General features: G+C 46.0%; 1 pseudogene; it reads right to left on the bottom strand.

The window, feature by feature from the left end:
- Positions 1 to 118, bottom strand: LOC126427328 (5S ribosomal RNA; annotated as a pseudogene).
- Positions 119 to 7,487: the final 7,369 nt, after the last annotated feature.

Below are 7,487 nucleotides of genomic sequence, written 5' to 3'. Positions count from 1 at the left end.
TGCCAACAGCACTCGGCAGACTGGATGGTCACCCATCCAAGTGCTAACCCAGCCCGACAGAGCTTAACTTTGGTGATCTGACGGGAACCGGTGTTACCACTGCGGCAAGGCCGTTGGATTAGACTGAAAATAGTCTAGCGAAATTTTAGAAAAATATAATGTAAGTTGGTAACCGTGCAGAAAATACGTTATAGTTGAGTGCATAATCCTAAGCTCAAACTGTGTGCAGCCGGAGTAGAAACAAGAAGAGAGGTTGACTGACTGCAGCCATGGACGAAACGTTAAAAAGCAGGATGTTTCACAGACCACGGCCATTAAGCCCGAGAACTAGTTAGTTCTCAACAGAAATAAACTTCTGTCCGTCGCCGGATACTAGTTCAGGTGCCTCCGCGAAAAGAAAGCAGTTTCGCAGGGAAACAAATTTAGCAGTGTATTCTTGACTGACGGCTCTGTTTTTGTTGCCGGCTGCGGTGTCGCTACGTAAAGACTTGAACGCCACTGCGAAATAACCTGCAGGGCAATAAAGCGGCCCGGTGTTTCGGCGTCAGTGTTTTTCTTCCGGGCAGTTGGTGGCGCCGTCGCCTACCTGTTCTGCTCCACCCCGGGTGCGTCTGGCTTCGACTGCAAACCAGGCGCGGCGGGACGTCGCGGTTTTTACATTGTAAATGGCGCGGACGGCCCGCGGTGCCGGGGCAGTTTTAATCAGGCGGGAGCCGCCCTCGCTGGCCGCCTGTTGTGTGCATATTTATGGAGGTACCGCAGGCGCCGTACGCCCCTAACAACGCCGCTTCGCGAGCTTCCTGCTGCCTGCCGTCCGCCTCGCATTCACTAATCCCTCGCTCTCCCACTTTTTGTCCGTCTCTGTTCGTGCTATGTGTGATTCTGTGTACGTGAATGTCGACGTGAGTGTGTGCCCTCCGGTTAGAGACGTACGAGTAAGAGAGAGGAACAAAGGAAGGGGATAGGGTGGTTCTGTGCATGTGAATGTGTGTGTGTGTGTGTGTGTGTGTGTGTGTGTGTGTGTGCGAGAGAGAGAGAGAGAGAGAGAGAGAGAGACGGAGAGAGAGAGAGAGAGAGAGAGAGGACACAAATAGAGAGAACGAGGGAGGTGCCCAGGTATCATATTGTGGTACATTTTTTCCCTTACGCGCACGGAGAACTGGAAATTGGTGGCGGGTCACAGATGGACAGAAATGGGAAATAAACTAATTCAGGTCTAAACTGAGCGCTGCCCTCAAAGAGGTACCGAAAATAACGTTAACTCTTGGCATAAACTGGTACGATGTTTGTGCATTTTGGCGCGTAATTTCTCCTGCTATGTGTACAATTTTCTTTCATTTCTGGAAATGAAGATTGACAGAATACTCCGTTTTAAGGTTAGGAACATTTACACATTTATTACAGATATCTTGCCCGCACCGTACGTCGTTAAACATTCTGACTATGGTGCGGCCGGTGTGGCCGAACGGTTCTAGGCGCTTCAGTCTGGAACCGCGCGACCGCTATGGTCGCAGGTTCGAATCATGCCTCGGGCATGGATGTGTGTGATGTCCTTAGGTTAGTTAGGTTTAAGTAGTTCTAAGTCCTAGGGGACTGATGACCTCAGATGTTACGTCCCATATTTTTTGTTTTTTTTTTTTTTTGTTTGTTACTATGGTGTCATGACAGCATTATTCGGGAAGGATCGCGAACAGTCTAAGTTTAATCTCTTCACAAATCTATTCTTTATAATGTTGCATTCAAAGCAGACGAGTTTCATTCTCACGTAATGGCTCCAAATAGCTCAGATGGCTCTGAGTACTATGGGACGTAATGTCTGAGGTCATCAGTCCCCTACAACTTAAAACTACTTAAACCTAACTAACCTAAGAACATCACAGACATCCATGCCCGAGGCAGGATTCGAACCTGCGACCGCAGCAGTCGCGCAGTTCCGGACTCAAGCACCTAGAACCGCTCGGACACCGCGGCCGGCCTCACGTAATGGGATTTAAAAACACAGACTGGCAAACCCGGCATTTCCCGGCCATTTATTCTGCCAATTTTCTATTAGAAACGGAAACAGAAAATGAACTGTTTTTGTAGTATAATATCGAAAAAATTTCATTTCCATGTATTCATGGAAATAATTTTGAAATTATGAAACAGTCGTACAAAGAAATATGTTAATGTACAAACATGTAAGTACAGTATCCAAAATAAGAAACATAGTACGCAAAATATAGTTCCCTGTAATTTTATTTAACCGAGAACTTTATTATAAACAATGTTTCTAGTTACATGTCCAGGTGCTACCATGATTAGAGTCAGTAACAAAAATGTAAAAAATTTAAACGTCATGCATTATGCGGCAGTTGTTGACGCATCTCATTGTTTATCACATCATATTTCCTGAACTGTGATAGGTAGATGGTTCTTACCCCCACAGCGATTGTTGCCTGACAGTAAGGGATATATGTACTAAGTTTGGTTGAAATTGGTCCAGCGTTGTATCACAAATAGATCGACCACCAAGTTGTGGCAAAGTTGTGGAAACCAAAATATTTAACAACATTAACATTTTAGATTTCACAACAAGCCTATGGCTTCCATACGTCAAACGAAGAAAGCACAGTGAAAAAAGTCACCAATTCTATTCCTTTGTTGCGCAATACGTCGCGAGTAATTCACCCCAGTATTTTCAGGGGAACCGTCAATCTACGTTATTAAAGCTGTACGATGTTTACTGGTCTATTTAAAGTATTTCCGATAGCGATTGAATACAACAGCTGCAAGACAGCAATATGAAGACAGCCCAGCACTGCAGATGTTTCCAGCCACGGTTCACATCCGCAATTACTTATTCTGCGTGTTTCGCAGTCGCCTTCTGTAAATAACCCAGGACTATTCTATAAGTTTCGCAGTTAAAATTATAATGTAAATAACATTTTATTTTTGTAGCGAATGGGCGTCGCATGACACGTCCTTGCACAATCTTCGTTTGACGTGGTTTCATCTAAACATTAGAAAGGCGAAACTGATGAAACATCAGTTTCTTGCGGTATTCGAATAGACACCAGAGCACGTGAATAGATGACGTTAAGAAATATCCATACCGCGTGAATGTTCAAATAGCTCTGAGCACTATGGGACTTAACATCTGTGGTCATCAGTCCCCTAGAACTTAGAACTACTTAAACCTAACTAACCTAAGGACATCACACACATCCATGCCCGAGGCAGGATTCGAACCTGCGACCGTAGCAGTCCCTCGGTTCCGGACTCAGCGCCTAGAACCGCTAGACCACCACGGCCGGCCCACGTGAATGTGTACGGGTGAAGAACATAATCCTTATAGAAGTCTGGAGGAGGCCTGAAATCGACAGTGGTTTTTAAACTGATGATATCGATGTTGTTGCTGATGGTGGTGAGGTTTTTTTATTTTTTTGTCAAAATTCGCTTGGTGTGTGAGAACAATAAACTATATAATCTCTCAGATTTACTGGACGTGGTTGAGCAATGGCATAACTTGTTGGAATCAGCAACTTGACTGAACACCTGAAAGTACACCATGAAATGCTACGGATCAGTTTTACAGCAATTTTCTATGAAGAGAATTTGTCACAGAGTAGTGCAGTTATGCATAATAGCTTGTGATTGGTTGGTTGGCTGACTCGGGCTCAAGGAACTAAACAGCTCTGTTATCAGTCCCTCGATCCAGGGGTAGTTCCTCCGGAATTATTAGTGACGCTCACAAAGTACGTTTTCTGATGACGAAAGTACATAGGAGCAGTAAAACTAAGGCACTGAAGGCAAAACTGATGCCAGAGCTGAGAATGAATTTACGGAGAATGGTATGGGCTGGAACAGAAGTCAGAGACGACGGGGGGTCTCGCAGGGATCATCCAATGACGAAGAAAGCCCCATCCCACCTCTGACTCCTGCCAGCCTGATAAAGGGCAAAGACAGTTAAAAGAGCGAAGAATGTCTTCTAGTCGACCGATTCAGAACAGTGAAGGTGAGAAGGCCAAAAGTGTAATAGACATCTGCTGGTCTGTCAATAATAACAACAACAGGAGAGAAATAGGTAAGGCAACATGTGGACGTCCACAGACCTCTACGTGCGACGGGGCTAGTCTCACCAACAATGCGTCTAACCAACAGTGTGCTACCTCTAAAATACAAAATAGAATGCGGCAGAAAAGGACACAAATCGCATCTAAAAGTAACTAAAACACAGTAAGAGAGAGATGAAAGAGTGGGCTGATCAAAGAGATAGGACCGGGAGTCCCCAAACCCAGCATGCAGCGGGAGATGCCCCAACCCCAACCACCCTTTCCCTGTCCTGACGGTATCTTAAAACCTTATATTTGAAAATAAAAACAGGCATAGAATTCAGAATGCCATGCTCATCGTGGAGGGCCAGAAGAAGGGGGCATTCCACCAAGATATCTGTAAGGCTCCACGTCTACAACGTTGGAGAGTCGTCCTGGAAAAAACGAAAGGAAGAGCGCCATGCAGCGGCAGTCTCCTTGACAGTGCAGAGTTTATCAGAGGAGGCAGTAGCCAATAAAGCTTCATTCCATCTACGAGTGAACAGAGATCTTATTCGCACCTGCAAATCGGCACCAGAGATCAGCAGAGCGAATGGGGCTAAGTAATCACTCCTTTAGTCAAACTGTATGTCAGTTAATTTTCTGGTATGATCATATGACTTGAGACCCACATAAAGACAATCGAGCTGTCACTATGACTGTGTTCATGGGAAGGTCATGAATAGCAGAGACCAAGAGTAACATGTACCAACGGCCTAAATGCTGCTCATTGAGTTACTACATATTAAAGTGCAGTCACGGGAGGTCCCTCTAATAAACTGGAGGGTTCTGTTAACGGCTCTCAGCTCATCTATAAGAACACATGTTCCTGGCAACGAATGGTGTTCCTGATCTGTGGGGGACGAAAAAGTGTATCCCCTCTTATCCACAGTTTGAAAGCCAGCAGTGCAAAGGATGGTAGCAATCCAGAACTGTCAATGAACTGGAAGTAACACACACCGAAAGGTCATGGATGTGGCAGGCTCAAGGACGTTGAAATAGATCAGTCCTAATTCGTAGCTTGACCTCCAACCAAGGGAGTGTTGGGGAGCACAATCCAGGGACGAAAGGCAGAGGTCCTGGCAGAGGGCTGCCAGGCACACTCCAACTGGCAATCCCACCCAAGGGCGAATATCAGGAGGTTGACGCCCCTTGTATGCAAAATGAATGTGGTACATTGGATGACCAAATTGCGATTGCAAGGAAGACCAAGAGTTGGTACCATCGGAAATGACGAGGTAAGATCTTCACTTTAGCGAGGAGACTGTCTGCGGGACTAATCCAGAAGGTTCCAGTGACTAGACGAACTCCACAGTGATGGACTTGGTCCACCAATTTCAAAACTGAGTGTGCTGCACTGTAAACCTGACAACCATAGTCCAGTCAGGATGACACTGGGGCTCAGTAAATATGTAGAAGAGGAGCACGATCCACGCCCCAAGATATGTGAGCAAGGAACGAGAAAACGTTTAGCTTCCACATACAACTAGTCTTTAATTTACAAACATAGGGCAGCCAAGTCAGCTTTCGATTGAAATAGAGGCTCAAACACTGGGGCATGTGCAACAACGTCCAAGAGCTTGTTACTCAGTGCTCTGGGTCAGATGGACCTTGATACGATTCCAGAAATTTTTGCAGAAGATGCTGTAGATAACTGGAATGGACTGTGCGGCTGGTCTCGGCGGAGGTTCGAGTCCTCCCTCGGGCATGGGTGTGTGTGTTTGTCCTTAGGATAATTTAGTTTAAGTAATGTGTAAGCTTAGGGACTGATGACCTTAGTAGTTAAGTCCCTTAAGATTTCACACACATTTGAACATTTTTGATAACTGGAAATCATGGGAAAAGGTCCACACAGAAGCCCATCAGACGTCATCCGAGACGTCGTTCAGCTGAGGCTACTGAATGGGAGTTGTAAGAAATGCAACCATTCTCGACATATAGTGCAAGGGTGGCAAGTCGCCCAGCAAAGGTTACTAGCCCATTGACAGTAATGAGGAAGAGAATGACACTCGAATCTGGAACAGTTGGCGGGATAAGAAATGGCGAATAAAAATCGGTAGGGAGTCTCAAAACCCCAACCATAGAGGGTAAGTAACATTTGATGGCTCCAAGCAGTGCCATACACCTTATGTAGGTAAAAGAATACAATGAGGTGTTCAAATGGTTCAAATGGCTCTGAGCACTATGGGACTCAACTGCTGTGGTCATAAGTCCCCTAGAACTTAGAACTACTGAAACCTAACTAACCTAAGGACATCACACACATCCATGCCCGAGGCAGGATTCGAACCTGCGACCGTAGCGGTCGTGCGGTTCCAGACTGTAGCGCCTTTAACCACTCGGCCACTCTGGCCGGCCAACGAGGTGTTGGCGTTTAGAAAAAGCCTGTTGGATTGGTCTTTGCAACCATACCAGATGGTGGGTTGCGGATTGCCACTTCCAGAAACCACAATGATTTGGGGCCAAAAGGCCCTGAGAGTAGAGACCTAATGTACTCTGTGGGTAGGAAAGACGCCTTTGAGTCATATATGGTTTAAGACCCCAAGTAAATGTAGCCTTTTAGTAACATTCAGATGTTACATCATCTGATTATGAAAAGAATTGGGGCCAGGGATCACATCGCAAGATGAGACAAGAGCCTGAAGCAGTTTCCAGTCAGTGGAAGGCTTATTATATGACTCAGCTTGACGATGGGTGAAATATAGGGGAACATCTCCAGCTTTTCATTTCTACAGGAGATAGGTAGCTAGATCAAAAGGGAACGCCGATGTTGTCGCCATGTTGGTCGCAAGGTGTTCAGCAAGAACCAATGCATCAGTACAAAGAACACCTTGAAGGGCAGGACCCAGAACAGTTGTTGGTCACTTGCAGCCCAGAGGACTACAGGGCTCGACCCACACCTGGGAGGAAGAGGCACACATTCCCAGGGAGGAGACAGAGCGCTCCCAGTATTCCTTCTTACTGTTTTTAATTAGATAGTGAGCTTATCACGAAGTCACTTTAAAGCGATAAGGTAAATCTGCAAGGAATGTCGCTTGGAATACTTCAGTACTCTTTAGTGAACCTGAATAGCTACTGCAATAACTTTGGTCTTCCTGGCATCAGCCAGCAACGGAGGGGACCTGTAGAAACGGGAATAGCAGTTCCAGCGGTGTGGGTGATCACATCAGAGATGTCTTGCACAACCTCTTGGATACAATCTGACAGAGAGGGGACGGGGGTAACGGCAGAGATGCGTAACTGCCAGTCAGCTCTTCGAACTACCCAACATAGTAGTTGGTCCATCCAGCGGCGGCAAGGAAGCGATAGGATCAGTGGAAAACTGTCATTGACACGTAGATCGTCATATGGTGACCAATGCAGTGAAGCCACAAGGCTGGAGGAAGAGCTCACTAGATCGATGACTGAAAAGGT

This window comes from Schistocerca serialis, chromosome 1 (genome assembly GCF_023864345.2).
Source record: "Schistocerca serialis cubense isolate TAMUIC-IGC-003099 chromosome 1, iqSchSeri2.2, whole genome shotgun sequence".
In the NCBI taxonomy this organism is placed as follows: domain Eukaryota; kingdom Metazoa; phylum Arthropoda; class Insecta; order Orthoptera; family Acrididae; genus Schistocerca; species Schistocerca serialis.
Note: the sequence above shows the minus strand (reverse complement) of the source record. Positions and strands in the feature narration are given on the sequence as shown.